The sequence below is a fragment of the Homarus americanus genome, unplaced genomic scaffold (assembly GCF_018991925.1).
Source record: "Homarus americanus isolate GMGI-L3 unplaced genomic scaffold, GMGI_Hamer_2.0 scaffold57980, whole genome shotgun sequence".
In the NCBI taxonomy this organism is placed as follows: Eukaryota; Metazoa; Arthropoda; class Malacostraca; order Decapoda; family Nephropidae; genus Homarus; species Homarus americanus.
The window spans coordinates 24,273,924-24,290,621 of NW_024716703.1; positions in this window are offsets into that span (position 1 = coordinate 24,273,924).

The following is a 16,698-nucleotide window of genomic DNA, read 5'->3' on the forward strand; positions in this document are numbered from 1 at the left end:
GTGTGTATGTAGAAGGCTCCTGGTTGATGATGATGATGTGAATTTGAAGTGGGAGGTGGAGGAGGAGAAGGGAGAAGAGAAGGAAGTGGGGATGGAAGAGAAATCACCCCATGTTTGATGCCGTCATTTCACCAATAAAATTTAAGTTCACTAGGTGTAATTCAAGATTATTTTCTTTAAATCAACACTGCACTGCACTATATACTGTCAATATGTTAAATAAATTTCAGAATGACCAATAATTGTACTGTAAAAACGTAAAAATAGTCTATGTTCAAGAGAGCCACAAGCAAGATGTTACCTCCACTGAACAGACACACACTGACACCTTGGTGGGTGAATGAAGTGGCTGATGGGCGCAGCAAAAACTAGTTCCCTGTACTGCAATTATGTTAATTAAGTGTTAAAATGACTAATAATTTTAATATAAAACTTGGAAAAATATTTAATAGCACAACCTTCTTGATATTTACTCAAATGGGAACGAATTTAAGCCCTAGAACCGATTACTGTATTGGCGGACTAATCTACCAGATGGTGAGCAAGCAAAAACATGTTGACATGTTTTCGTAAGAACTTCGTTAACCGAATTGAATATTCTTATGGAAGGTAATTCGTTAACCGAGGGACCACTGTACTTGATAACTTCCTCCTGCACAAAACTCAGACACACTACCACCATCCCAAACACCTAGCCTTCCATCTGTCCCCATACACAGTGTTACAAGAAGAACGGAACTCTACCAGTTGTTTGAGCTCAATGGTATCCCATTTGTAGGGTTCGAATTCGTGGGTGGGTGTATCACTCGGAAATTTCCCAAGCTGTACTACTTACATAGAAGAAGCCTCATTCTTTTATTTCTCCCTCTTCAAAATTGCAGAACTCTTCAACTATCCTCGTAGGCAGCCTTGGTCAACTTTAGGTGCAAAGGGGAAATTCCCGAATTAGTAAACTCCAATGTATGAAGACATTGCCAGACATATAAATTGATACTGAAATTTTTTTCAATGAGTACAGTACCCTAATTTTAATATGAGTAAGACAAAATATGTACCTTCAGTATCAGTACTACTGTATTCTTACCTGTCCTACTGACAAGAAGCATAAACTTATACAGTATTATCATTATAACTTAGACTCAGATGAGTACTGTACTGTATCAACTAAGAATTACAGAAAATTTAAACCTTTGATACATCTATACCGGTAATAATGAGTTTCACATTCCAGGTCTAGATAATAAAAATGGTACAACTATTCAGATCATTAAATATAACAACAATACTTGAATAACTAAAGTTGTGATATGAATCTAACCTGCTTGTAAAATAAAATCATTGCTGTTTAATCTGCCACGACTTTTATGTTCTGTATTAACAAATACTAGTGGAATGCTGGTAACTACTAACTTCAGGACCTTGCTGTGGAGGGAGAACACTATCTGGTAAAGGCATCTAGGAGAATAAGCATATTGTTCTTTTTTCTGGTTTGCAGGTGTGGAGAATAACAATACATAGTGTACAGTACTAAACCACATGTTCTTTAGACTTTTGACAAGGCCTAACTTCACCATTGTAGGTTTATCATACACATAAATAATATTTTTATCATAATTTTAGTCGTTGACAAAGTTTAAAGTAACGGCAAAACAAAACAGTTGGCCATTGTTATCAAGACTGTATTTATAAAAAAAAATGATAATGTGTCTTCTTATGACACTGTAATCATAAACACCACAAGATACCCATCACTGTATTGATACATTAACATGGTAATTGTTACCCAGTAATATACTGTATTGCTATCTTCAACTGTGCTGTATAAACCAATTGTTAGACAAAGAAACTCATGTATGCAAATATTTTTTGGATGACTTTTCAAATCTGTTGTACGAGGTCACAACTAACAGACTGTGTACAGTGGTCCCTCGGTTAACGAGCACAATCCGTTCTAGAAGGTTGCTCGTAAACCGAAAAACTCGTTAACCGAAACCATTGTTTCAATGGGTTTTTGGGTAATTGGTTCCAGCTCACCGAAAATTGCCTAAATTCAACAAAAAAAGGTAGAAAAGTACACTTACTTTGAGGTGTGTATGTAGAAGGCTCCTGGATGATGATGATGGGAATTAGAATGGGGGTGGAGAAGGGAGAAGAGAAGGCATTGGGGTGGAAGAGAAGTCACCCCATGGCGCCATTTCACCCATAAAATTTTAGTTCTCTTGGTGCAATTCAAGATTATTTTCTTTAAATCAACACTGCACTGCATTATATATTGTCAATATGTAAAATAAATTTCAAAATGACCAATAATTTCCTTGCAAAAACAGAAAAAAAGCATTTAGTTGGAGAGTCTCAAGCAAGATGTTACCTCCACTGAAAAGATACAAAGACTGACGCCTGTATGGTGTGTTGAGAGGCTGGATGGCATGCATAAAACTAGTTTCATTACCTTCAATTATGTTCAATAATTGTTAAAATGAGTAAAAAATTTAATATTAAACTTTTAAAATTATTGACTAGTATAAACTTCTTGATATTTGCTAAAATGGTAAGGAATTTAAGCCATAGAACCGATTACTGTATTGGCGGACTAATACTACAGCTGGTGGACCGCCAAATGCAAGCGAAATCATGTTCAGGTTGGCTCGTAAGAAACTCGTTAATCGAGGGATTGCTCGTTAACCGAAGTTAAGAATCTTATGGAAGGTAACTCGTTAACCGAAGTCTCGTTAACCGAGGCGCTCGTTAACCGAGGGACGACTGTACTGTATTTCACATGAAGCATGTACAAGTAATGATCTCTGATCATAATTCTAATGTGGCATGACTTGCAACACATTATAATTAACAAGTAACTCATTTAACTTTGTTGTCTGTAAGATAACTGTAAAAAAATTTTATGATAATCTCCATCAGTGTAGAGATGTGCTGTACCTGTATAGTACTTCACTGGTCATGGTCACACTAAGTGCTGTAAAAAATTAAGCGTGTTACTTCAAGACAAGGCAATGGGTGATAAATTTTTGTTATTACTGTACATACTTATAACAATAGTGATAATAAAATTAATCTCTGCAATACAGTACAGTATTGTAAAATTCACTGATCTTCACATTTTAGGTTTGTATTTATAACCACAATTGGTATATCATTGTAGCAACAGGTGAATGCATAGTGCCAGTGTACATTACCATGAACCACTACACTACAAATAGATCTCGGAGTGGACAGTTGAGAGTGGTGTATATATAGAGATGACTGATGCAGCTTCAAATCTAAAAGTAACAATTTATCTGGCAGGCAATGTTCAAACAACAGTCAAAAGTGATATAAAGTTGAGACAACAGAAACTATCCTTCTTTACTGAATTATTGAATGTGGTCTTAAAACCGAGCAGCATTCACATATTACAAAAGATGCATTTATACTTTTCTATACTATTATTACAGTACAGTATAACAAAACCCAAAAGATTGAAACAAAAATAAACTTAAAGATAAATTTCACAATTAAAACTTTTAAATTTAAATCTCAGTTGTCAAAATTATTTTCATGAAAACATATTTGACAATGTCATACAGAGGTGAAGTGAAGTTAAATGGCTAAAAAAAAAAGGGAAGCACGAGGATAAGATGCAACATTGACTCATTAATTATGATTCCAATGAGACTTTACTTTATTGAATAAAAAAATAAGAATTGACTTTTCATTAATTGGCTTTATATACAGTGGTCCCTTGGTTAACGAACGCCTCGGTTAACGAATTACCTTCCATAAGAATCTTCATTTCGGTTAACGAACAAAAATTTGGTTAATGAAATTCTTAGGAAAACATGTCAACATGTTTTGGCTTGCTCACTAGCTGGAAGATTAGTCCGCCAATACAGTAATCGGTTCTAGGGCTTATATTCGTTTCCATTGGAGTAAATATCAAGAAGGTTGCGTTATTCAATATTTTTCCAAGTTTTATATTAAAATTATTCGTCATTTTAACACTTATTTAACATATTTGCAGTACAGGGAACTAGTTTTTGGTGCACCCATCGGCCACTTCACTCACCCACCAAGGCGTCAGTTTGTGTCTGTGTTCAGTGGAGGAAACATCTTGCTTGTGGGTCTCTAGAACACAGAATATTTTTACGTTTTTACAGTACAGTGGTCCCTCGGTTAACGAACACAATCCGTTCCAGCAGGTTGTTCGTTAACCGAAACCATTGTTTCAATGGGTTTTTGGGTAATTTGTTCCAGCTCACCGAAAATTGCCTAAATTCAACAAAAATGGTAGAAAAGTTCACTTACTTTGAGGTGTGTATGTCAATATGTAAAATATATTTCAAAATGACCAATAATTTGCTTTGAAACACAGAAAAAAAGCGTTTAGTTGAAGAGAGTCTCAAGCAAGATGTTACCTCCACTGAAAACAGAGAGAGACTAACGCCTGTCTGGTGTGTTAACAGGCTGGATGGCACGCCAGAAACTAGTTTCTTTACCTTCAATTATGTTCAATAATTGTTAAAATGACTAAAAAAGTTAATATTAAACTTTTAAAATTATTGAATAGTATAAACTTCTTGATATTTACTAAAATAGTAAGGAATTTAAGCCCTAGAACCGATTAATGTATTGGCGGACTAATACTAAAGCTGGTTGACCGGCCAGTGCAAGCGAAAACATGTTGAGGTCGGTTCGTAAGAAATTCGTTAACCGAATTTAAGAATCTTATGGGAGGCATTTCGTTAACCGAGGCGTTCGTTAACCGAGGGACCACTGTACAATTATTGGTCATTCTGAAATTTATTTAACATATTGACAATATATAGCACAGTGCAGTGTTGATTTAAATAAAATAATCTTGAATTACACCTAGAGAATTTAAAGTAAGTGTACTTTACTGCATTTATTTTTACTTTGTATGTACTTTTCGGTGAGCTGGAACCAATTACCCAATATCTCATTGAAACAATGGATTAGGTTAACGAAATTTTCGGTTAACGATTGAACTTCTGGACGAATTGTGTTCGTTAACCGAGGGACCACTGTGTGTGTGTGTGTGTGTGTATATATGTATATGTATATATATATATATATATATATATATATATATATATATATATATATATATATATATATATATATATATATATATATATATATATATATATATATATATATATATATATACAGTAATGTATAGATTTATTCATCAATTCCATAAGATTGGTCACACAAAAGAAGTGATGTACCTTATTAGTACAGTACAGTATATGATACCGGACAAGTTAATAATGAACATTAACACACACCAGTGTTTTATATTTGTGGCACATCATTCCATTTTTATGATGTTTTCATCACATGGAAATGAACTAATAATGCTGTGCTGTACTGTACTGTACACTGTTAATAGAAGAAAAGAGCAAAACAAGACAGTGTTGATCCATCATCAAACTGAACAAGAATCTAAAGAAACTGAAGCTTTATCACAGAACAATTGTACAGTACTTAATACTGTTCAACACACTGAACATCAGTTACTTGCTTCTAGAATATAGATTGTCTTTCACTACTACAACTAACCCCTCTTTTTGAAATCTGCAAATGTACTGAACTGAGTGACATTCAAGGACATTAAAAAAGTGCTTATTTTTTAAAAATTATTAATGCATCACCTATTAGCTTTGTTACATTTCTTTGGCATGTGTCACTCCCATTAATGTGCACTGATAACAACTGGAAGATGTGTCACAATGTATGAAATATCTTTATCCACCAAATTTTGGAAGCAAATGCCTAAGAAACCCATACTGTACTGTATCATTACCAAACTTCAGTATTTTGGTCATCATCCTAATTCATGTTTATTTCATCTCTTTCTTAAACCAAATTATAACAAATCTATAGTTTCCTATTTCACTTTAATGTTATCAAACATATAATTTGTAAGGAAACAAAAACTTTGGCAGAAAGTGTAATATCATGGCATTAACATTGAATATCAACAACATTTACCGAAATAAGTGAGTGCAGAGGCGCCATGGTCTTTGCATTTTGACATAGAATTTATGGAGGACTAAGAACAAAGCTGTACATCTAATTTTTTCTAGCAATACCCAAAAACCCATTTCCCACATCTAAATAGATACAATATCACAATAAAAGCAATCCCTTAGTCAATCCAAACTGTATGACATTTTATGTTAAAGTCTCGTCTTGGACAAAGACTTTTTACAGTACTGTACAGTATATTCATTGAGTTATTAAATTTCATTATCACCTTCTATAAATGCTAAAATTTTACAATAAAAGGGCCTACATAGTATTGACACACCATTCATTACATGATACAATTCAACACAAAAAAGGTAGCAGTCATACACATCTTAAAAGGTACAGTACATCAACACAGCTTGTATCATCAATGAGCTTAAAGTAGCCTTAAACTTTGTCTCTAAAAATTGAATTCTTAACTTTCATCGGTTTATATAACTGATGCTCATCTAACCTGTGTAGGAGAGCAATAATGAGATTCATAACAATGACATCATGATAATGTATAATACTGTACTACATGTGACTTATACCATACTATACCCTACATGGATCTGTTGTACTTGTCAATTTTTCTTGCCACATTTCTGTTACAGTACTGACATTGAAAAAAATGTCCACCGTACTTATGAAATACTTCTTATAATTCTAATGGAGATTTTTTAGTATAATACCTATGCCTTCAGCATGGATAAATGAAATGCATTTTATATCTTTGCAAGTTTGAACACAATTAAGTGTTTTGGAAAAAATCACAGACCACATCCCACACAAGGGTGCCACAATGAGTCATAACACTGCAGTTACCGGTATAGTATTTACCAACTAGTATGTTCATCAGTGCAGGGGAGGACCACCATCTTTATTTTTACTAGAACAAAGCATACTAAACAGAACACCAACCTATTGCAAGTACTGTATATCAAATGAGGATACTGTAGGTGGTATAAAATGACATTTTAATACTTTTGAGAATTGTGACCATAATACTAAACATATTGAAAGATTCAAATCTACCATGAGGTTGAATGAAATAAGCTGTATAAACTTCACCTTAGTTAAAGGAAATCTGATTCCTCAAAATGTATTATGCAATGATTATTTCAAATACTGTATACTGTATCTCAGATTTATTATGATAGTTTTTTTTGGGGGGTGGGGGGCAAATATTATAGACAATTTCATAGCTGAAACTTAAAAGAAAAAAAGAAAAAATAATTGTCAACTGAAAAGACCAACTAAAACTGAAATAAATTTAGGGTAAAGATTTTTACGAGAATAAAGTGATTTTCACTAGACTAAAAATGAAGTCTGAGGAGGACAATAACAAAAAGGCAGTCATCTTTATCTCCTACTATTGTAACAATATTGTAGAGTATTCTTATAGAAAAAGGCACATTGTTGCTAATAGACTAACTTGTACAGCAAGTTTGATGAAGATAGATTCAACAATACTTGGCTTACGACATAAACAAAATTGGATGGATGGACGGACAAACAGAAGAATAAACAAAACCCATTTCAAAATCTCCTTTCCTTCCTCATCTTCACTGAAGGGGGGTTAATAAAATGGGATATGTCTAAAGATTTAGGCCTAAGTTACACAAAACTCGGAAAGGATGTTTTCCAGGTTTCCCCAAGACAGTAAGGACTTGTAGTAATGAATATAAAGTGATTGATGAGTAAACTAGAAAGCTGCATAATTACAGTCTTATGGAAATGATTTGTAATACTGTATATGCTTCAAACATATTCATGATAAAGGCATTAAAGGAAAGTAAATTTAAACATTGATCAAGAAAACCAATAAAAAGTGATTGTAAAGCATCAACGTGGAATTACTGTATGTACGTTATAAGTTTATAACAAAATGGGCTCAAGTCATGGCAGTTTGAGAGATACAAAGGGAGAGTTGTGCATGTTCTTGATTCTGGCCACCCTGCATCAGAGCTAGAAGTTTTCAAGGAAGAAAAAGATTAAGAGCTAAAGTTTGCCTCGTCTACTCGTAGCAACATGGTCCTTGAGAACAAATTTTATCCCTTTTCTTTATCACCACTAAATATAACATAGATACAGTATAGTTTATCCACAAATAATACTGATGACCTTACAGTCCACCTACCTAATTGCAATACTTAAGGATACCAACTTGGACAATTTTATTTATCATCCTATTTTCATGATTTTTATATAGTATGTCATTATGTTATGTATATCTATAGAGTATTGATTGCATCAAGTTTCAAGCATTTTAGTCGGGAATTTTGTTTTATTATTATTACCCTGTATTATAATAAAATAGCAATTTCAAGAAATTTTATTTTTATATTTCTCTGCCATCCCATGAAGAATTGTTTTGCAAATCATTCATGTGATAGCTATCAACATAATTTAGGATATGTTGGAATCATTTTTTATATTTTTTTTATATTTAGCAAAATATTATTTTTTATTTTTATTTTTTTCGTTTTATACTACAGGGGGTCCCCACGCTACGAACAGGTTCCGTTCCTGAGGACGTTCTTAAATCGGATTTGTACGTGTTTAAAATTCCACTATATCAGAGCCGAAGTCCTTATATGCATCTAAAATCACTTGATTTAAGAGAAAAGAAATAGAATACCAAAATACAGTAAATGAAAGTAAAAAATAAGTCATCAGGTAAATAAAATACTGTAAATTTCAAGTTTAACCTCGTTCATATCGGCGGGCGTTCGTAAGTCGGGGGACCCCATGTATATTCAACCTCACCTAATCTATTTTTTTCATAACAAAAAAGTATGACAATCAAATTTGTCATATTTTTTGTCCTTTCAAATGAGACCTCATTTTTTAAAATCGGCCCACAAATAGTGGAGAAATATCTGAAAATACTATAAAAAAACTATTTTGGGTAAGCGCAATGGAGCGAGGATTGCGGCAAGCAATAACTCGTACGTCTGATCGCTTTGACAGTTGAGAGCGTACCGCTTCTCCAGCTAGCCCAACACCTCCTCCGTCCTCCCTTCCTCTCTCCACATAACAGAAAGATGCTAGATAGTGCCAGAGAAAACAGAAGTAAGTTCTCTATCTTTTCTAGTTTATTTTCTATGAATAGTTTACAAGAGGTTGTTGATACGCGCCAGAATGACCTTGACCACGCACGTAAGGGGGAGGGGGGGGAGGGGGGGCATTCAACTGTTCATTTAATTGCCAAATGTCCGAAAATAATTTTGATATTGTGGGAGTGGCTACTCGAAGGGTGCACAAAGCTCTTTAGATTTTTTAAAATTTTTGATTATTTTAAATATTTTTTGATCATCTCGCCTCAGGCGGTTTCCATAATTAAAATGAGGTGGGAGAAAAGGTGCCAGTGGTTGGAATTACTGTCTGTAAACCGATGGAATATGTAGGGGATAATATGTGGTTATCAATGAATAAACATCAATGTGGAAGACTGCCCAAGGATGTTGTGTAACTTGGCCAAATTACAAAGCAGGAGAGAATTTTATCAGCATCTTTATTCCTTGGGGTACAGAGATATTAAAGACTGGAAATAATAAGAGAATAATGAGCAGAACACAATAACTGAAATGTAATTATTTAACAAGTAAAATTACAAGGAAGCGATGACTGAAAATATACACCACAAAAAATAAAAAAAGACAATAACTGATGAAACAATGAAGATGCATTGAATGAAGTGAAAAGTACACTCGTCCCATAAAATTTCTGCACCCCTTGGTCTGATGGCCACTGCAAAGATCACTGACTGAGGCCATGTTAATTGGTAAGGTTGGTATTTCTAGTTGTGTGATGCATTGTATAACCAGTGTGATGTATTTTTTATATCACATACAGTTAATACAGAGAAATTAACAAGAATCACCAGCATAAATGAGTGTTGTCGGAATTCTTGGTCCGGTGTGTCATATTGTTAAAACCATGAAGGCACAAAAAAATTTTTTGTTGACTGTACATGACAAAAATAAAAATTGAGTTGTTTTCCTAATTCAAATAAAATCTTGTATCCTTATCCCATTACTGATCAAGACCCAGCCTGACATGTATTCTTGAAAGAAATAATTCATTAGTGAATAGAAACTACCCTGTACTGTAGAAGATAAACAAATCATACAGCCTTCTGAGGAGAGGAAAATAAAATTAATGGACAAAAACCCAACACCATACAGTAAACCCTTGATAACTCGGCACCTATGGCGCTCTGGTCTTGCCGAATTATCCCACATTCCAAATTATCAAGGCACCCCCCCCCCCCTACAATAATACATTATCGGCCCATATACTATACGTGTAGTACATGTAATTACTAATAAAAATAAAACACTTACCAGCACTGCTGGCGAAAGAATGAAGCATCATAGTAGGTGACACAGGCATGGTAGGTGATGCAGGTGGGGGAGGTGATGGAAGGGGAACACTATGTAAACAGTAAACAGTGCGGTGCGGCACTTATGTATGCTACTGTAATTTGGTCAGTTATACAAAATAAAGAATAAATTTAAAACAAAATACAAATGTTTTCTCTAATTATAATTCAAGTCTGAGTATGTATACAAGTAACTTAAATCACTCAGGATATTATAGTCCACCCTATACCCTTTCAACGCTAACCTGGCCTGTAAGCCACGCCCCTCTTCTATAAAAATAGCCGATTGGTTCATAGAAAATGTTTGTGTAGCTGTCCATTTATTCAAGCTAAGTAAGCTCACAATTGGTAAGCAGATCTGTTATTCTCTAAAATAATGTTAAATAACTAAACTATCAAACTGTAAATGTTTTTAAGGCGCATTAGCACTTGAGAGAGGATGTCAGAAAATTTTTAATATTTATCATAAAAGGTCAAAGTTAAAAATGAAATTTGCTTTCGAATGAAGACTTTTCATATGTCTTTATTTTGTACCAAACATAAAGCAAACAGAAACAAATGATACCAAACATGTAGCACAACAGGTAATGAACTACAGTTTGTACGGCTGGATATATCATTTGCTACATTAATTGATTAAACTCGATATAAATATGCGATTACAAACGCGCAGCCCAGTTTGAATAAATGGACAGCTAAATGAACAATTTCTATGAAACAATCAGCTTCTAGTAGCTGTAGATGAGGGGAGTGGCTTTCGGGCCAGGTTAGAAGTACAGTACTAGAGTAAAACCATTTTTGTTATTATAAAGCAAAAGAGTACAGTATTGTATACAGTACAGTACTCTAATGTGGCTTACAAATAAAGAAAATATAATACTATATAAAACAAAAAAATATGAAAACAAAGAGCAAAATTGTGTGTTTGTGTGTGTGTGTGGGAGGTGAACGTATATGGAGGCAGTGAGCTGCACTGCATGGCCAACTCACCCGCCTTTCTCCAATGTGATGTAAAGGCATACGCACATACATTTCTCAGTTAGCTGGTTGACTGCCAAGCTGAATGGTGTGGTGTCACTTAAATGAAGGCTTGGGTATGGAAAGAGCTATTTTTTTGTACAGAAAATATGGATATTGAATTTTATAATATTACTATGTATTTATCAATTTTATTGTTTATCATAGCAAATTTGGTGTCAGATACGGGAATATATGACTTCAGTTGTGTTTGGATTCTTGGACTAAATTAGAATTTTTACCAAAGAGGACAAGTTGGGATACCTGGAAAATTTAGATAGTTGGAATTTGGATAAAATGAATTGCACTGTAAATTAAATAAAGTCTACGACACTGGATTTACAGTAACAGTAGAGACCTTCTGCATGCAGTGGCTGGCCTGACATGAATGGGGAAGGTTGTTGGGTGTTACTGGGTGAGTACCTTGTCAGTACATTGTAATGGCATTATTACAATGTTAATTACTCACCAACTATGGGTTTCCAAGGTGCGATTTTGGTGTTTTCGTGTTATTCTGGAAGTACGGTACAGTAGAATCTTGATAAATTGGACTAATTGGGGCAGACCCGTGTCTGAAAAATGTGAGTCCGAAAAATCAAATCTATGGGGGGGGGTCACAACACTGCTCTCCTGACCATTTAAAGAAAATCAGGTGTTGTCATAATGTTATTACTGTGCTTCAACAACTAAGGTCTTTAAATGCATAACAAAGTTATTAAAACATTACACTAACAATAAAAATATGATCAAAACTCTCAGGGTTGAAAATCAGATATACGGTAAGTCTGGTTGTCAACAACTGTTTTCTTCGCGATGATTGTTATGTATTGTAAAGTGTTTCATGTAAGTAACCACAGAATTTGTTTTGTGTATAAAGAGAAAACTGTATACAGTAATGTAGGTACTATAAAAATAAAAATAAGAGGGTAGAGGTATATTGTGTGTGGGAGATGAGTGTGATCTGGGATCAGCAGGTGGGGGAGGGGGGGATAGCACTGGTGGATGGGTCGCTCTTCCAAGATCTTTTTAACACATCTTTATGCAATTTCACCATAATTCTCATATCATTTACGTTCCTTTGGTGTTGGGTTCATAAAATAATCAACATTCCTGAAAAACGATTCCCACACTCAACACCACAAGTCATTAGTTTACAAAAGGCAAGCAGCTGATTGGCTTAGGTCCTTCACATCTCGTGTTTACCACACGTTGTGTCTTCAGCACTTTGTAAATTAATACAGTACTGTAATGTATTTATCAGCACTTAAGTAATATTGTAGTGTATAATATTATGCATCTGTATATATCATGGTGTATTCATTAATCAGTTATGTAAGGGTACAAATAGCAAAACCGAGTCGTAATGTATCACTTAAAGGCAGTAAATAACGTTGTTAGGAAGGTATCTTCATATTAAATACTATACAGTGTGTTATAATAAACCCTGTTGTAAGCTGGTTATCTGAAAGCTCTCACACGAACACATCCCGAGTGAATAACTTCTGATACAGCTTATCATTTTATTTTCAAGCCAAAATACAAATTACATACAGGGGGTCCCCGAGTTACAAACACCCGCCGATACGAACGAGGTCCCATAAGGTCTATTATTTTAAGAATCAGACATAGGTACACCTAGTTCATAGTATTAACATACACAAACTAACTTGTGTGGTGTAGAGGCAGGTGAGTCACCCAGCCTTGAGGGAGCATCAGTACACCTTACCCTCACCTCAGTAACGTGTGTCATCAAGTACAAACTTTTGCTTTTAACTATTATCTGCCCTCATCATGGCTCCCAAACCTGATGCAAGTGATAGTAGTGCAACCAAGAAAAGGAAAACAATTACAATGGAAGTGAAAGTTGATGTAATTAAACGTTCTGGAAAAGGTGAAACACCCTCAGTCATTGGTAAAGGGTTGGGCTTCAGTCGGTCAACCATCGGAACAATATTGAAAGGCAAACACAAAATTCTTGAACATGTAAAAGGATCTACACCAATGCACTCAACTGTGATAGCAAAACTAAGAAGTGGATTGTTAATTGAAATGGAAAGATTATTAGTTATATGGGTAAATCAGCCAGCCCCAAGGTTTCAACGTCAGTATTAAACTTTTAATTTTTACTTTCCTTTAATGAATTTTGTCATTCAATTTCTTCTTTTTGCTTAAATTAAGTGATTCAAGATGTATATAAGGACTTAAGCCATGATATTGTGCACATTGAGTATGAGTTCTGACTTGCGTACATTTCCGACTTAAGAACGTCCTCGGGAACGGAACTCGCCAATAACTCGGGGACTCCCCGTATTGTAATTTTTTCTATTATCAAATATTTTATATTAATCATGAAGAACCATACACCATAAGAGGCTGATAATATGAGAATATAATAACAACTCAATAAATAAACCTGTGGAATAAATGCCAGATCAACCCTCTCCTGTCCCAGCCTGCTTGTTAGGCCAACAGTAAATCTGGTTAAACCATTGTACAGTATTCAGTGAGCAAGTGCTGTTCTCTTCATAAGATTGTCTTTTTTTTTTTAACTCGGTCCGAAAAAAGCAAATTTCGATATTTATCGAGGTGTTTTAATTCTTGTACAGTATTTACCACAAAGTTGGTGATGCTGTTGATGGTTAATTTTTTCAAGTCATATTTCTCCATCAAAACTTTTGCAGACACACCTTTCTCATGATCTTCCAGAACTGCTAGCTTGTCCTTCAAACTAAACTCCTTTCTGGCCCTATTCTGACTTCCTTTTGAAGTGGTCTTGCCTTTGGAAGTCATGGTAATTAGTCCACAAAGTCACAAACAGTCCACAGGAGGCAAGAGATGCATACAAAAGAGCTGTAGCAGTACAGGTGGTTTGTAAACAATGCAGCTGGGTCTGGCATTCATGTGCGCCAGATAGCAATCCAGATATTTCATCCAGATTTTTCTCGGTCAATCCATACTTTTTTTGTGGAATAAAATAAACCCCCTCCGGAACTCACTTTATCTGAAAATTTGCTTAACATGAATTGGATTTCTCCCCAAATTAGTCCAGATTAAGAAGGTTTTAATGTGTGTGTGGGCGTGTGTATCCTGGTCCAGTGATGTAACCCAAGTGGTACACGACACCGTCTGCTCTACATGGAGGTTAAAAGACAGTGGGCCACCAGCATCACTGGTGTTTCACAAGGAACTTGCCCACCCAACCTCATCACGGTGTGGCACACAGGTTTTAAACAAATGCAGCCATGGGGTGTGTGACAAATAGGTACAAAGACCAACAAACATACATGTAACGTCCTTCATATGAGGCCACTTTTATGAGAGCAGCCATTTTTTAAATTGCATGCCAAGAACATAGTACATCAAGTGTTCCTTTAGATCTCTCACTACCCACACCTCAATATGCCTCTCAGTTACTTTCTGCCACTCCCCAGCTTCCTCCTCCCCCTAGTATCTTGGCCCCATGCATTAGTTTAACAGTACCGCAGCTGAACAAATATAAGTATAAATATATTTAATCTTATAAGATAATAAGTTTCAAAGTTTTTATATTTTGTTTATTATGCATACAGACTAAAAAATATTCAGTAATAAAATCTTGATTTTCTTTATTTAATGTTGATGAAAAAGTATGAACTACAGCCATTTTGGCATACAGTACTATAATGAGACAGGTTGATTTGTAAGTTCATTGTGTATGTGTGCGCACACACACACACACATAATGGTTGCCCCTCGTATTACGAGGATGGCCGGACCTAGGGCCACCTAGGCTTGGATTTTTTTATGGTATAGAAGCTGTCGCCAACACAACAACCACACCTTGAGTTAACGAGCTGCATGACCCAGTGTCAAGGAATAGTCCGAGATGACCGGACAACTCGCCAACTGCACTGGCTAATCATTACCCCAGAATACGATCCGCAAATCGATTAACATCCAGGTCCCCAATTACTGCTGGGCAGACAGAGGCAAATGGCGTAAATAAACTTGCCCATAGTTTCACCCTGCCCGAGGATCGAACACGGGTCCGCTCGCTAGCGAGGCGAACATGCTGACCATTTCACACACACACAAAACTACAGACAAAACTAAGTTTATCAGCATATCTAATGCTTTATCACAGTACGGCAATTTATTAAGAAAACAGCAATATATTAAGAATACATTATTTTACAAAAAGTTTTGATAATTCACTATAAAGTTGGCATTTCTTTGTTAAAACTACAGTTCTCTTTACCTTGTTGGTTCTCTTAACTAAAGGTTAAACAAACACAGGTAGTCTGTTCCATGCTAAATTGGCCTTAGTCCTATTGGACACCAACCAAATCATTATGACTGAGGTCCTTTAAGACAGGGCTCCATCCCAAATGATTTAAGTTAGGTTGGGCCTATCAACAACGCCCAGTTGTCTTTTCACTGGCTTAGCCTAGTCTGGTTTCATCTTTCCTACAGTATTTGAATAACTGATGGGGGTGGCCATGACATCAGAACTCTTCCTGCTTATAATAAATTCTCAAGATACTCGATACAAATATTGTGCACCAACTATTTGAGCCAAATTTTCTATCAACTTTACTTTTATCTAATCTTTTTTGTGGGGTGGATCATGGGTTATGGAAACCTCAAAGGGGGCAAAAAACAGGGGAGAGTGATGATAGACAAGTGCAGAAAGTAATAGGAAGAGCTAAGACAACAAGTAGATATCACCCATACTGATTCATATCTTCATTTTAAATGCAGGATTTTTTAATTTGGATCTTCATCGTAATTTATGTATTATTATTATGACCACTGCTTTGCAACGAGAGCCTGTTTGGGGAACCTTGCTGTACATGTCAATTCAATCACATTCCTAATATATATATATATATATATATATATATATATATATATATATATATATATATATATATATATATATATATATATATATATATATATATATATATATATATATATATATATATATATATATAACTTGGCAAAGTAATATAAATTTATTCCCTAAAACCAAAAGCAGGGGTCAAAGGCAAAATCAGGGATTTTTTTGACCATGGGTAAGTTATACCAGGGCAAATCTGATACTGAAGCAAGCACTATCCCAAACTCTCTTTACAAAATGTGCTTGAGCTAATACACTACTGACATTGCAATTCAGACAATATATTAAAAATATTAGATCCTTTAAATTATAAGCAACATAAAAAGAAGCAAATAACATGAAATGAGTGGGAGTCAGCAAAAAAAGTACAGTTTATTACTCA